At 33.0% G+C, this 16,525-nt stretch overlaps 1 protein-coding gene across 1 annotated transcript in view; it reads left to right on the top strand.

The window, feature by feature from the left end:
- Window positions 1-16,525, top strand: part of LOC101901355 (uncharacterized) — an 80,305-nt gene that overhangs the window by 18,099 nt on the left and 45,681 nt on the right. The window contains exon 2 of the mRNA XM_059118395.1: window positions 794-838. The gene's annotated coding sequence lies outside the window, so the exon portion shown is untranslated. The remainder of the gene's footprint in view (window positions 1-793; window positions 839-16,525) is intronic.

Genomic DNA, 16,525 nt, shown 5'->3' with positions numbered 1-16,525 from the left:
AACAACAACGAAAACTAGAAGAAGACTACGACATGTTGAAGGACAATCACCATTCTAATAAGAACATTGGAAATGACGATGATCATGATGAGGACGATGGGGCGGGGGGAGCACGGAGATGACACCGAGAATGATGACAGAAATGTAGCAACGAAATGACATTGAATTTAATGCAAAGACATGGTGTCGAATGTTTGAGCTGTCATCACGAATGTTATTGAGTTGCGCACCACCTCACCTACCCCTCCTCTACCTTCTACCCCAGAAACGTTGTGTTATCTGTCTTCAAGTGATATGTTGTCATGTTGTCTAGGTACGTTGATGGGTGGGCGTGTGAGTATGTGTGAGGTTTGTTCCACAGCTCATTGGTTTAAAGGGATTAAAGAAAATCTACCACAAAAAATTGCGATTTTTTTCTTCCCCTCTTCTTTTGAAAGAAAAACAAGCCTTGTGACACATCAACACCTACATACGTCTAATATAAAATCAATGAAGCATGAGATTATGACATGAAGAATGAAAAAGAAAATGTGAGAACGAGGATATTGACAATCGTGGCGTGTAGGAAAAATATGAAATTCATTGAAGTATTTCAACTGATATTCTGAACATGCTTCAAGTTCTCACACAGAACTTTTTTTTTTCATAGGACCTTGGATAAAGAATTGTCTTTGAATGTCGATCGTCCTTGTCCCTCTTGGTCTACATTTATGTCCAATGATTTTTGGTATGATTCTTAGTAACTAATTTATTCTAATTTGATTTGTATTTCTTTTTCTTTTTTTTTTTGCAGGAATTTTTTTAAAGGACTAGAACCAACTCAGTACCAAAACTTTAGGTAAGATATCTGAACATATTTTTGTCTGCAAAAACCATAATTTTTGTAATAAGTAATATAATATTTGATCAAGGAAAGCATTCTGTCGCCAGAATTATATATCCACGTAGCCCATATAGCTCAGTGTCTTGGCTGCGACATTGCTTTTGGCTATAGTGGCGCTCTGGATAGTTAATATTTAAATCCTCGGAGGATCGCTAAAGCAAAGAAATCTCACAAAAAGTATGGACCACGGGAAGCCTATATAAAAACTAGAAATGAGAGGTAAAAAGTTGGGGCCGATGCAAATATTAGGATTTGCAAAATTTGGAGCAAAATCGGATTTTCCCTTCTCTTTCTGTGCAAAGAATAATTTTTTTTTTGCAAATTTCGACCTTTTGTGGGGAAGGTGCCATCGATATTGTCCATCTTCGAACTCGATCTAAGTTTGACAAAAATATTACGATGTACCAAGTTTGGACCAAATCGGATACTCCCTTCGAGAGTTATCGTGCGCACCAGCCAGACAGACGGACGGACGGACGGACATCGCTAAATCGACTCCAAATGTTCCGAATCGGATTTGGTCCAAAGAGACCTAGGGTCTAAAACCGTTATTTCGACTAGGCACGTTTTGACCGTATCAAATGATATATACCCTCTGTAGCCATATGAGCTGAGGGTATAAAAACTGCAACAAAGTCAAGCGCCATATTTTTTTTTTTTTAAATTTTATTGAATGAAAGCTAAAAATGTCGGAAATAGCATCAAATTTTAGAATAAGTTTAGATTTGTTCAAATTGGTCACCTTTGGCACTAATTGTGGCCTTCAAACGGCCATTGAAACCGTCACACGCTGCCCGAATGTTGCTCTGCGGTATTTTGGCCCATTCCCTTCGAAGCGCTTGCTTGAGGTGGTCGACACTTTGGTATTTTTTAGTGCCAACCTTGCATTCCAAAATACTCCAGACACAATAGTCCAACGGATTGGTGTCCGGAGATTTTGGTGGCCATTGTGCGCTGGAAATGAAGGAGGAACCTCATTTTGTAACTATTCTTCTGAGTGCGCGTGAGTTAAGAAAATAGAAAAACACACATTAGTTCAATTCATTTTATTATTTAATATTTGCGACACTTCGCTTTAACTTCTTACATACGACTGACTTAACTCTAAGATTTACAACAATATTTATAACATAATTTCTTAAAACTAAGGGTTATGGATGAGAGAGATCGGAATTCAATTTAAAAGGAAAGGAATAAAGAATAATTTATAAAGAATGAAAATAAAGAAAGTAAAACAATATATACAGTGAAGGGCATAACTGAACAATTACGTAACTTCCCCTTCGTTTAAATCAGGACAATGTCCACATTGTTGTTAATTTTGTTTAAGACATTAAGAATAACTTACTATACAAACTAATAATAAAATATATACTAGTGTCAAATGTTAATTAAATATATTAAGAGTTAAGGCATTTGATATCATATTCATCTTTATATTTCGTTTTTCTTTTTATATTGGATTTATGCACATTTTGAAGATCATTTAATCGAAATTTAGGCTCATCTTTATGCCTTACAGATTTATAATTTTTAATGTAACCTTTGTCTCTATGTTCTGTATAATTTTCTCTATTCATATTTCTTTTATTTATTACATGTTCTTTTATAGCAATGGCTCTTTCATAGACCTTTGTTTTATTGCAAGCTCCAAATTCAACATCGAATGGTTTTTCCTTAATGACTGAATGGTAACTGTTATTATAAAATTCCACGGCTTTACTTACTTTCTCTTTAATAGATAAAGACTTTTGTTCAATATACAACATTCTAATTTTTTCTGTAAGAGTATTGTGGAATCTTTCTATATCAGAGTTTCCGGTATGGTTGTTAGATTTGACTAAGTGCAGTTCTATATTCTCCTCTCTAAAATAATCTCTTATATTTATGCTTTTAAATTCATTGTCTGTGATTAGTTTACTGAAGTATCCCATTTGTGATTTATATAGACGAATTTTTTCTATGACCGTTTGGTTAGTCCTGTCTTCTAAATAATAAGCTGTTGCAAACTTCGAAAAACGGTCGAAAAATGTCAAAAAACTGCATTTTGAATTTATATATATGTCCATATGGATAATTTGTCTAATGTCGGTTGGAGTTTCCGTATTTTGAAATTTAGCTTTTATGGGATTTCGATCGAATTTTACCCTACTGCAAATATCACAATTATTAACATATTTTTGGATTAAAAATTTCAAGTTGGGAAAATATATTTTTCGTTTTAAACCCTCATAATTTTCATTTATACCGGTATGTCCAGTCTCATTTTTGTGATAGTAATGTATTTGTTGATATGTCTCGTCTTCATTTTTCATATCTTGTGCCATATATGCACACCGAACAAATTTAACGGAAGAGTTGCCCTGAAATAGGTCTGTTATCTTTTTTTGTAAAATATAGTACTTTTTATCACTAAGTTCTGTAAAAATTCCAACTATTCCTTTTTTTATATTGTCCATTAGTATTTTATCCACAGTAGCATTTAAATCTTCTGAATTTATGAAAATCTTTTTATTGCCATGTACTTCATCAGTTTCTTTATATTTATCATTTGTCAAAATAATTTGTACTTTAAACCTATTAACTACCGTATCCAGGATATTTATATAATCATTATCGCCTTCCAACTGCGAATGGATGGTTTCCAAATCATCATCACCATTATTGTATAATGATCCATTGGAATCGCTGAAATGGTTAATTTGCCCGGAATCGTTATTAAGTCTGCTTAAGAAATCAGCAACCGTATTATCTCTTCCTCTGATGTACCCAATATTAATATTAAACTCACTTAATTTCATTATCCAGCGATATAGTCGTGGGCTCAATTCCTTTGTCTGAGATTTTACAAGTAACCATTTCAATGGTTGATGGTCTGAAAGTATATCGAATTTAATGCCGTACAGATAAGGACGAAAATAGCTAGTTGCCCAAACTATTGCTAGAAGTTCTTTTTCTGTGGCTGAGTAATTACGTTCATGTTTACTAAGTGTCCTGCTGGCGTAGCATATTGGATGTCCATTTTGTTGTAAAACGGCACCAACTGCGATATCGCTAGCATCAGTTGTTAATTGGAAAGGTTTGTGAAAGTCAGGATATTTTAATACTGGGTCTTCTGTCAAGATTCTTTTTAATTTTTCAAATGAATTTATAAAGTTTGGATCATTAACATTTAATCGAACGTCTTTTTGTAGGTATTTAATCATTGGATATGCCACTTTTGCGTAATCTCTTATAAATTTACGGTAATATCCTGTTATACCCAAAAATGATTTTATACCTTTTATAGTATGAGGTAATTTTAAGTTTAGAATTGTATCGATTTTTTCTGGATTAGGTTTAACTCCTTCTGTTGTCAGCAAGTGGCCTAAGTATAAAGTTTGCTTTGCAAAAAACGAGCATTTATTGATCTGAATTTTTAGATTTACTTTTCTCAAAGCACTTAAAATCATTCTAATACTTGTCATATGCTCTTGAAGACTGGACGAAAATATAAGTATATCGTCGAGATATACGACACATATCTTATTAATAAACTCACGAAGAACTTGGTTAATCAGCCGTTGAAACGTGGCAGGGGCATTTTTCAACCCAAATGGCATTCGGACGAATTCGTAGTGTCCGTAAGGTGTTGAAAAAGCCGTTTTAGGTCTATCACACTCTTTTACCATAATCTGGTGAAACCCCTTAGCCAAATCTATTGTAGTAAAATATTGCGAACGACCAAGTTTATCCAGTATTGTATCAATGTTAGGGATTGGGAATTTGTCATCAACCGTTAAATCATTGAGTCTCCTATAATCAATGACAATCCTGAATCTTTGTTTTCCTGAGTGATCTATTTTCTTCGGAACAATCCAAAGAGGACTGTTATAAGGAGAATTGCTCTCAGTTATTATACCACCTTCAAGCATTTCTTTTATCTGATTACAAATTTCTTGCTCGTATATGTGTGGGTATCTGTAAATTTTGGTATATACAGGCTTATCGGAGATGGTTTTAATCTCATGTTCGATAATGGGTGTATTTCCCAGCATATCGCCTTCTTGATACACCAAATCGTTAAATGAACATAAAATGTCTTCTAAAGCTAAAGATTCTTCATGATTCAAATTTTTGAATAAATGATCTAAAACTGTGTTTTCAAAATCTAATGTCTCGATTTGGTGAATCTCATCAGCTTCATATGGACAAATTCTGATAAAATTTAGCGTAATATTATTAATGGTCAATGTATCTCTTTCCATGTCAATTATAGCTCCGAGAGGCTTCAATATGTTCTGACCTAAAATTGCATCAAAATCCTTATTAAAAAATTTTGTTAGCTTCCAAGACATTGTTGCCTTTTCACTAAATTCTATGGGTAGGTCCGTAATAATTTCGTGAGTAATTTCCATACTACCATTTAATGACGTAAAGGATATTTTCTTAGAAAGTGGAATTCTTTTAAATTTTGGAAGTTTTGTTTCGTTCATAATGGAAGTAGTTGAGCCGGTGTCAATAAGTGCTTTAATTTTGTTTTCTCCAATAGTAAGATAAATCATTGGAAGTGCCTTTTTGAGGCAGTTGTAAGAAAATTTACTTGTTCTTCCTCGTTTGAATTAGCATTTTGGCTGAACTGAATATGGTCTACTTCCATTTCACTATTTACATTAGGTATTGAACTGTTATTTACATTTCCAAAAGATCGATGAACATTAGAGCCGTTGCGTTGATAGTTTCTTGAATATTGGTTACTATTAAATGATCTTGTTTGGCTTGAATTAACATTTATATTTCTATTATTTCCATTGTTATGATTACTATTAACATATAACCTATTACTATTTCTTTTGAAGGAATTATAATCGTAATTATTGTCCCCTTTTGGCTGATCAACAATTTTTTTCTCTTTTCCTAATCTAATCAAACCTTCGCGTTCCAACAAATTAAATGCATCCCTTAATTTATCAATATTTCTGTTAATTACTACAGATGCAAGATTTAAATCAATATTATTTAAAAATGTTTTTAAAATTATTTTCTCTACATATAAGGGACTAAATTCTACAGGTTTCTCTTTGTCGTATTCATATTTTTCGTTTAATTTACATAATATTTCTCTTAGTTGTTTATAATAGTTAATGATACAAACGTTTTTTGCTTCAAATGCATGTTGATATAATTGGTGGTACGATTCGTGGATTCCGAAGTTGCTGATTAATGCCTCTTTTGTCTCATCCCAACTCGGATTTGGGCCCAAGGTCCGTAAAACATGAAGAGCCTCTCCCTGAATTTTATTTAATACAACTCTTTGGTAGATGTACTCTTTCGCTTCGGCATTATGCTGAATAAGAGAAAATATTGTATCCACCTCTCTTAAAAAGGAAGTGAGAGCATAAGTCTCGTCTCCCCTGTATTCATGAATTCGCTGAGCGTCTTTTAGTATGTCATTCATTGAGAGTGATAATTGGGCCATTTTGATTCACTTAAATTTTCTCTGAGAGTAAAATTATATTTTTTATTGGCTCTCAATTTATTTATTTTTTTTTCTTCTTCGTTTATGTGATTAAAGTCACGTAGCCCTTTTACTCAATGAATTTGTTGCTTTATTTGGTTACTGTTTTGATTTACTTGACTGTTGTCTGTCTTTTTTTTTTTTTTTTTTTTTTTTTTTTTTTACTTCACTTGGTGGCAATTTCTTGTCTTTTTCATATTTTAGTTGTCTGAAGCAACTGCAATTTATGTCCTTGAATGACCTTGAACGTTCAATTGATTATTTTTTTGTTACTGATGTTTTTTTTTCACAACACATTTTTTTTTGACAATTAGTGAATTCAACAAATTTTAAATTAGAATATTCTGTTTTTAATTTTTTTTTAAGTCACATATTCGTATTTAATTTGATTGTTGCAATTTTATTTATTTTATCTCATGTTATAATAAACTTTAGTTTATTAATATTTTTTTTGTGGTTTTATTAAGGTAGATTCGTTATGTAGACTGCGGCAGTTAAGAAAATAGAAAAACACACATTAGTTCAATTCATTTTATTATTTAATATTTGCGACACTTCGCTTTAACTTCTTACATACGACTGACTTAACTCTAAGATTTACAACAATATTTATAACATAATTTCTTAAAACTAAGGGTTATGGATGAGAGAGATCGGAATTCAATTTAAAAGGAAAGGAATAAAGAATAATTTATAAAGAATGAAAATAAAGAAAGTAAAACAATATATACAGTGAAGGGCATAACTGAACAATTACGTAACTCGTGCGATGGTGCTGAGTCGTATTGGAATGTTTATGGTCTGCGTCCAAAATTTTTGCCTGCCCAAGGCTTTAATACACCCTCCAGAATATTTTCGCGATAATATTCGGCATTTATTCTGATGCCACGGTTGATTAATACGAGCGGAGAGCGACCATCGGCTGTTATGGCGGCCCACACCATCAGCATGGCCGGCGCTTGAGTTCTGGTGGTCAATCGAAGGTGCACATTTTCAGCTACCCTCTTTGGCAAGTAAACACGATCATTTTATTTGTTTACAAACTGCTGGACAACGAATGTTTTCCCATCGGAGAAAACCAAATTCGGCAGTTCACCACTACCGGCCAAGCGAAGAAACTCTTTAGCTCTTTAGAGTCTATTTTCTTTCTGTTGCGGTGTGAGTTCTTGCACTTTTTGGAATTTCAATGGCTTTACCCTAAGCTCATTTTTCAATATTTGCCGAATGGAATATTGCGATATGTTCAGCTCACGAGCCATTTTCGGCCACTGTGACTCGGGTTTCGATCAAGTCGCTTTTTTACTTTTTACAGCAGCATCAGTGCTGTTTTCTACCATCCACTTCCTTGAGGTCGGTGCTACGAGACACAAAAGATTTATTGACATTTAAATGCTGGAGTGCTCTAACTATAGCCACTTGTGGGTTTCCAGCCAAATATAAAGAATCACACTATCACGACGCTTGAATTCCATCACGAATAACTTTTTTTCTGGAAAGTTCTCACCCAAAAGCTTTTGTATATGCATACAATATAATGAGCTGTCACTGGAATAATTTTAACAGCTGTCGGACGAGTGGCTTAGAAATAACCACAGTCTGAAGTTGGTTGCAGTTTTTTCATCTCACCCTGTACAGCCCCCAAAAAATTATGGTCAAATGTTGAGGGTATGGATCAAAAATCTAAGATTTCATAAAAATATGTCTTACAAGCAAAATTTTTTAAGGACCGTCTGACCTAAATCTATTATTTATCTAAAAATATTTTGATAGACGTCATGAAAAATAGTGGATTTTTTTTAGGAAGGAATTATCGAATTGACCGATTTTTCAAAGACTTTTCAAGCGGTTCCTGTAAAAAGTCATGGATTTTAAAGTTCTTTCTTTTAAACAATCGTGGATTTTTGCATCTTTTCGCTAATTTGACAATACATTTAGCTTTTTGTAACAAATGTTATTTCCATCCGTGGCTAGAGGCTTTTGTCCTTTCCTTATGTTGTGATATGTGAATCTCAGTATTCCCCCGTTTGCTATGGTATCTAGATACTTTTTATATTTAAGAAGAATATTGTCGACTTAGCTCCAAAGTGATACTAATTTTCTGGACCGCTTAGTTTAAATCTGATTTTAAACTTTTTATCCAGCTTTTGATTCGGGCTAACAGTATATCTGGGGTCCAGTCAATAACTTCCATTGTAATATACAAATTTGATGGTATTTATCTTTCATTTGTATTTACGTTTTTTATTTTTCAATATTTTTATTTTATTTATTATATATAAATTCAATTATATTTTCCCCTCACAAATTTAAAATCTTAAGAAAAATGGTGTCAAATAGACAAGAAATAAACAAATTTACTTTAGTAAAATGCTTAGCATAGACACTTGAGAGTGTGTTGGTTGCTAAAGATATGACCTCGTTGAGGATGTCGTCACATATCCTGCAATTGACATTGACAAACTATCGGTAATTTAAATACTTGGAAATAACAGCGCATAAATTCGCACACACACACACATACTCCTGTATACCATTTGGCAGTAGGAGCAGAACAGCATTGTTAGCATCGTTAGCAGCATCGTCATCACCATCGGCTTCGTCACACCGGTAGCATTGTCATCATCAACATCATTCATCCGCTGTTTATTTATTCATACATTCATCCATTCATTCATTCGTTCCTGTCATAATTCATTTATTTATTCATATCAACACCAAACGCTCGACCATGTAGGAGGTATGTATGTATGTATATTTTGTTGGTATGTAGATGCAGGACGAATTGCGACACAATGACTGGCAATCATCAGATATTATATTTTCTTTAACAATTATTCCACAGATTTGGGTGGAAGATGATGTCACCACCACTACCTATGAAATAGCTCCAGGGAGTAAATGCAGAATAACAAGAAATAAGAAGTGGAAGGTTATGGTCGGCAGGGAAGGACATATAAATATATACAATGTAGACCAATTTTTTGTTATTTTTCCTCGTTTTTTTTTAAACATATTTTTCAAGGACCAACAGACCAATAAGAGTGGATTTTTAAACATATTTTTTCAAGGACCAACAGACCAATAAGCGTGGATTTTTTAAACATATTTTTTCAAGGACCAACAGACCAATAAGCGTGGATTTTTTAAACATATTTTTTCAAGGACCAACAGACCAATAAGCGTGGATTTTTAAACATATTTTTTCAAGGACCAACAGACCGATAAACGTGGATTTTTTAAACATATTTTTTTCAAGGACCTACAGACCAATAAGCCTGGATTTTTAAACGTAATTTTTCAAGGACTAACAGACCAATAAGCTTGGATTTTTTAAACATTTTTCAAGGACCAACAGACCAATAAGCGTGGATTTTTTAAACATATTTTTTGAAGGACCAACAGACCAATAAGCGTGGATTTTTTAAACATTTTTTTTTTCGAGGATCAACAGACCAATAAGCCTGGATTTTTAAACATAATTTTTCAAGGACCAACAGACCAATAAGCGTGGATTTTTTAAACATATTTTTTCAAGGACCAACAGACCAATAAGCGTGGATTTTTTAAACATATTTTTTCAAGGACCAATAGACCAATAAGCGTGTAATTTTAAATATATTTTTTCAAGGACCAACAGACCAATAAGCGTGGATTTTTTAAACATATTTTTTCAAGGACCAATAGACCAATAAGCGTGTAATTTTAAATATATTTTTTCAAGGACCAACAGACCAATAAGCGTGGTTTTTTTAAACATATTTTTCAAGGACCAACAGACCAATAAGCCTGGATTTTTTAAACATATTTTTTCAAGGACCAACAGACCAATAAGAGTGGATTTTTTAAACATATTTTTTCAAGGACCAACAGACCAATAAGCGTGGATTTTTTAAACATATTTTTTTCAAGGACCAACAGACCAATAAGCGTGGATTTTTTAAACATATTTTTTTCAAGGACCAACAGACCAATAAGCGTGGATTTTTTAAACATAGTTTTTCAAGGACCAACAGACCAATAAGCGTGGATTTTTTAAACATATTTTTTCAAGGACCAACAGACCAATAAGCGTGGATTTTTTAAACATATTTTTTCAAGGACCAACAGACCAATAAGCGTGGATTTTTTAAACATATTTTTTCAAGGACCAACAGACCAATAAGCGTGGATTTTTTAAACATATTTTTTCAAGGACCAACAGACCAATAAGCGTGGATTTTTTAAACATATTTTTTCAAGGACCAACAGACCAATAAGCGTGGATTTTTTAAACATATTTTTTCAAGGACCAACAGACCAATAAGCGTGGATTTTTAAACATATTTTTTCAAGGACCAACAGACCAATAAGCGTGGATTTTTTAAACATATTTTTTCAAGGACCAACAGACCAATAAGCGTGGATTTTTTAAACATATTTTTTCAAGGACCAACAGACCAATAAGCGTGGATTTTTTAAACATATTTTTTCAAGGACCAACAGACCAATAAGCGTGGATTTTTAAACATATTTTTTCAAGGACCAACAGACCAATAAGCGTGGATTTTTAAACATATTTTTCAAGGACCAACAGACCAATAAGCGTGGATTTTTTAAACATATTTTTTCAAGGACCAACAGACCAATAAGCGTGGATTTTTTAAACATATTTTTTCAAGGACCAACAGACCAATAAGCGTGGATTTTTTAAACATATTTTTTCAAGGACCAACAGACCAATAAGCGTGGATTTTTTAAACATATTTTTTCAAGGACCAACAGACCAATAAGCGTGGATTTTTTAAACATATTTTTTCAAGGACCAACAGACCAATAAGCGTGGATTTTTAAACATATTTTTTCAAGGACCAACAGACCAATAAGCGTGGATTTTTTAAACATATTTTTTCAAGGACCAACAGACCAATAAGCGTGGATTTTTTAAACATATTTTTTCAAGGACCAACAGACCAATAAGCGTGGATTTTTTAAACATATTTTTCAAGGACCAACAGACCAATAAGCGTGGATTTTTAAACATATTTTTTCAAGGACCAACAGACCAATAAGCGTGGATTTTTTAAACATATTTTTTCAAGGACCAACAGACCAATAAGCGTGGATTTTTTAAACATATTTTTTCAAGGACCAACAGACCAATAAGCGTGGATTTTTTAAACATATTTTTTCAAGGACCAACAGACCAATAAGCGTGGATTTTTTAAACATATTTTTTCAAGGACCAACAGACCAATAAGCGTGGATTTTTTAAACATATTTTTTCAAGGACCAACAGACCAATAAGCGTGGATTTTTTAAACATATTTTTTCAAGGACCAACAGACCAATAAGCGTGGATTTTTTAAACATATTTTTTCAAGGACCAACAGACCAATAAGCGTGGATTTTTTAAACATATTTTTTCAAGGACCAACAGACCAATAAGCGTGGATTTTTTAAACATATTTTTTCAAGGACCAACAGACCAATAAGCGTGGATTTTTTAAACATATTTTTTCAAGGACCAACAGACCAATAAGCGTGGATTTTTTAAACATATTTTTTCAAGGACCAACAGACCAATAAGCGTGGATTTCTTAAACATATTTTTTTCAAGGATTTTTTTAACATATTTTTTTCAAGGACCAACAGACCAATAAGCGTGGATTTTTTAAACATATTTTTTCAAGGACCAACAGACCAATAAGCGTGGATTTTTTAAACATATTTTTTCAAGGACCAACAGACCAATAAGCGTGGATTTTTTAAACATATTTTTTCAAGGACCAACAGACCAATAAGCGTGGATTTTTTAAACATATTTTTTCAAGGACCAACAGACCAATAAGCGTGGATTTCTTAAACATATTTTTTCAAGGACCAACAGACCAATAAGCGTGGATTTTTTAAACATATTTTTTCAAGGACCAACAGACCAATAAGCGTGGATTTTTAAACATATTTTTTCAAGGACCAACAGACCAATAAGCGTGGATTTTTTAAACATATTTTTTCAAGGACCAACAGACCAATAAGCGTGGATTTTTTAAACATATTTTTTCAAGGACCAACAGACCAATAAGCGTGGATTTTTTAAACATATTTTTTCAAGGACCAACAGACCAATAAGCGTGGATTTCTTAAACATATTTTTTCAAGGACCAACAGACCAATAAGCGTGGATTTTTTAAACATATTTTTTCAAGGACCAACAGACCAATAAGCGTGGATTTTTTAAACATATTTTTTCAAGGACCAACAGACCAATAAGCGTGGATTTTTTAAACATATTTTTTCAAGGACCAACAGACCAATAAGCGTGGATTTTTTAAACATATTTTTTCAAGGACCAACAGACCAATAAGCGTGGATTTCTTAAACATATTTTTTTCAAGGATTTTTTTAACATATTTTTTTCAAGGACCAATTGATTTTTAAAACACATTTTTTCAAGGACCACCAGACCAATAAGCGTGGATTTTTTAAACATATTTTTTCAAGGACCAATTGATTTTTAAAACACATTTTTTCAAGGACCACCAGACCAATAAGCGTGGATTTTTTAAACATATTTTTTCAAGGACCAATTGATTTTTAAAACACATTTTTTCAAGGACCACCAGACCAATAAGCGTGGATTTTTTAAACATATTTTTTCAAGGACCAATTGATTTTTAAAACACATTTTTTCAAGGACCACCAGACCAATAAGCGTGGATTTTTTAAACATATTTTTTCAAGGACCAATTGATTTTTAAAACACATTTTTTCAAGGACCACCAGACCAATAAGCGTGGATTTTTTAAACATATTTTTTCAAGGACGAACAGACCAATATACGTGTATTTTTTAAATATATTTTTTCAAGGACAAACATCCCAATATACATGTATATACGTGTAATTTTTCAAAGACCAACAAACCAATAAGCGTGGATTTTTTAATACGTTTTATATTTTTATATTTCACTAGGACCTTCTGGCCTTTTTGAGAGTCTTCTTGAGATTGAAACACAATTTGTAAGGACCTATAAGGATCATAATCTTAATTTTTTCAGTAAATCTTAGATATTCGTATATTCCTAATTTCAATTAATATATTACCACCTAGACAATTACACATCCAACATGACATAAGTGTCATAACAACTTATTTTTCAAATAAAAATAATGAATGTTTTAACAAAGGACCCAGACAAATAAATTCACAGACAATAACAACAACAACAACAAAATAGAAACAGAAACAGAAAAAACCTCATCTGTCATAATGTCAAAATCATGGAAATTTTTTCTCATAAAATCAAAAGATAAATGAAAATAGCATCAAATAAGATGAAAAACCACACATATAAAACAAAGGCAAGACTGAGAGGAGGAATACCCATGTCCCACATACAAGGACGAAGGTCATAAAACAGAGAAATAGTTAATGTTGTGTGTTCTTCTAGGAACACAGCAGCAAATACTGAATTATTTGCCATAGGGTCATAAAATGCACAAACACGCACACCCACCCACCCAACTCGAGGGGGTTATGATCCCATAAAATGTTAAATTTACTTCAAATAAATTAAGACAAAATGTGAAACCATAAACACAAGCCACATATGAAGTGCTGCGAGAAATGGAAATATGTAGTTCGTTCTCAGAAGAAATGATTTACTGTATTATTCCAATTTTTTGCTGGCAGATTATTTGCTAATGAAGAGATGCCAGGCATTCAATTTTTGTTACGATGTTATTACTGTTGGGACAAATTTGTCTGCTAGGGTAGATATGGAGGGGGAGAATAGCATTCATTAAATTACATTGGTTTCAAGTGGGGAGCAGCAAAGAAAGCAAAAAGAGAAATTGAAATTTAAGTTAATAGGTCAAAATAATAAAATAAGTCTTTTAAGGGTCATATTAATTTTTACATTTTTTTTAATTTTATTGAATGAAAGTAAAAAATTTCGGAAATAGCATCAAATTTTAGAATAAGCTTAGATTTGTTCGAATTGGTCACCCTTGGCACGAATTATGGCCTTCAAACGACCTATAAAACCGTCACAGGCAGCCCGAATGTTGCTCTGTGGTATTTTGGCCCGTTCCGGCGAAGCGCTTGCTTGAGGTGATCGACATTTTGTAATTTTTTGTGCCAGCCTTGCTTCCCAAAATACTCCAGACACAATAGTCCAACGAATTGGTATCCGGAAATTTTGGTGGCGATTGTGCGCTGGAAATGAAGCGAGGAACCTTATTTTGTAACCATTCTTGGGTGGCGCTTGCTGAGTCCTGTTGGAATGTCCAAGGTCTGCGGACAAAATTTATGTATGCCTAAGGCTTTAATACACCCTCCAGAATATTTTCCCGATTATATTCGGCATTTATTCTGATGACACGGTCGACTAATACGAGCGGAGAGCGACCATCGGCTGTTATGGCGGCCCACGCCATCACCATGGCCGTCGCTCAATTGGTTATATTGGCCAACCGAAGGTGCACATATTCAGCTGACCTCTTTGGCAAGTAAACACGACCATTTTGTTTGTTTACAAAATGCTGGACAACGAATGTTTTCTCATCTGAGAAACCCAAATTCGGCCAGCCGAAGCAACTCTTTAGCTCTTTTTAGCATAAATAGACTCGAGTCTGTTGCAGTGTAAGTTCTTGCACATTTTGGAATTTGAATGGCTTTACCCCTAGCTCATTTTTCAATAGTTGCCGAATGGAATATTGCGATATGTTCATTTCAGAGCCATTTTTCGCCCACTGCGACGCGGGTTTCTATCAAGTCGTTCTTTACTTTTCGAACCATTTCTGCTGATGTTGCTGTTTTCTTCCGTCCACTTCCTTGACGTCGGGCTACGCTACCAGTATACCGGTACGGAGCGATGGTACGAGACACAAAAGATTTATTCACATTTAAATGCTGGAGTGCTCTACCGACAGCAACTTGTGGTTTTCCAGCCAAATGTAAAGAAATCACACTATCATGCTTGAATTCCATCACGAATAATTTTTTTTTGTGGAAAATCCTCACCAAAATACTTTTTTATAATAATGAGCTGTCACTGGAATAAGGGCGGTCCGACGAGTGGCTTAGAAATGACAGCAGTCTGAAGTTGGTTGCAGTTTTTTCATCTCATCCTGCAGGACATGAGGCCCGTGAATGTATTTGCTGAAATATCTTTAAAAGTTTGCTTTTGTAGGTCAGAAGGTCCTTTAAAAAATAGTCCTTGATAAAATATCCTTGAAAAGTCCACGCATATTGTTCTTTAGTCCTTGATAAAATATTTTTGAAAAGTCCTTGATAAAATATTCTTGAAAAGGCCAGGCTTATGTGTCTTTAGTCCTTAATAAAATATTCTTAGAAAATCCACGCTTATTGGTCTATAGTCCTTGATAAAATATTCTTGAAAATTCCGCGCTTTTTGGTCAAATGATCCTTAAAATAATCTTTAAAAAATCCACATTTATCGGTCAAATGATCCTTAAAAAATATTGAAAATATCCACATTTATTGGTCAGATGATCCTTGAAAAAAATATTTAAAAGGAGGACCTTTAAAGATAGTCCTTCATAAAATATTCTTGAAAAGTCCACGCTTATCGATTTATAGTCCTTGATAAAATATTCTTGAAAATTCCACGATGTTTGGTCAAATGATCCTTGAAATAATCTTTAAAAAATCCAGATTTATCGGTCAAATGATCCTTAAAAAATATTGAAAATATTCACGTTTATTCGTCAGATTATCCTTGAAAAAAAAATATTAAAAAAAGTCTACATTTATCCCTGAAATAGTGGCTCGAAAAATATATTGAAAAAATGAAATTTTAAGGCTCTGATAGTGGCTCAATTTTTTTATACGTGTTCTGGTTCTGATGGTCTCTAAAAAATTGCAGAAAGTACGTCTTGAAAAAATATTTTTAAAAAATCCATATTTAAAGATCAGAACGTCCTTTAGTATATATTTAAAAAAGATACTAGTTTATGGATCTGAAGGTTGTTCAAGAATTTTTTCAAAAAAGTCCGTTTATAAATGTCTGAAGGTTGGGTGAAAAAATATTCTAGAAAGTTTTACTGTAGACCTTGGAAAAATATTTAAAAACCTTTATAGGTCCTTGAAAAATAAAAAAAATCAACTTTTAATTGTCAGAAAGTCCTTGAAAAAATATTTGT

Source organism: Musca domestica, unplaced genomic scaffold (assembly GCF_030504385.1).
Source record: "Musca domestica strain aabys unplaced genomic scaffold, Musca_domestica.polishedcontigs.V.1.1 124, whole genome shotgun sequence".
NCBI classification, from domain to species: domain Eukaryota; kingdom Metazoa; phylum Arthropoda; class Insecta; order Diptera; family Muscidae; genus Musca; species Musca domestica.
Note: the sequence above shows the minus strand (reverse complement) of the source record. Positions and strands in the feature narration are given on the sequence as shown.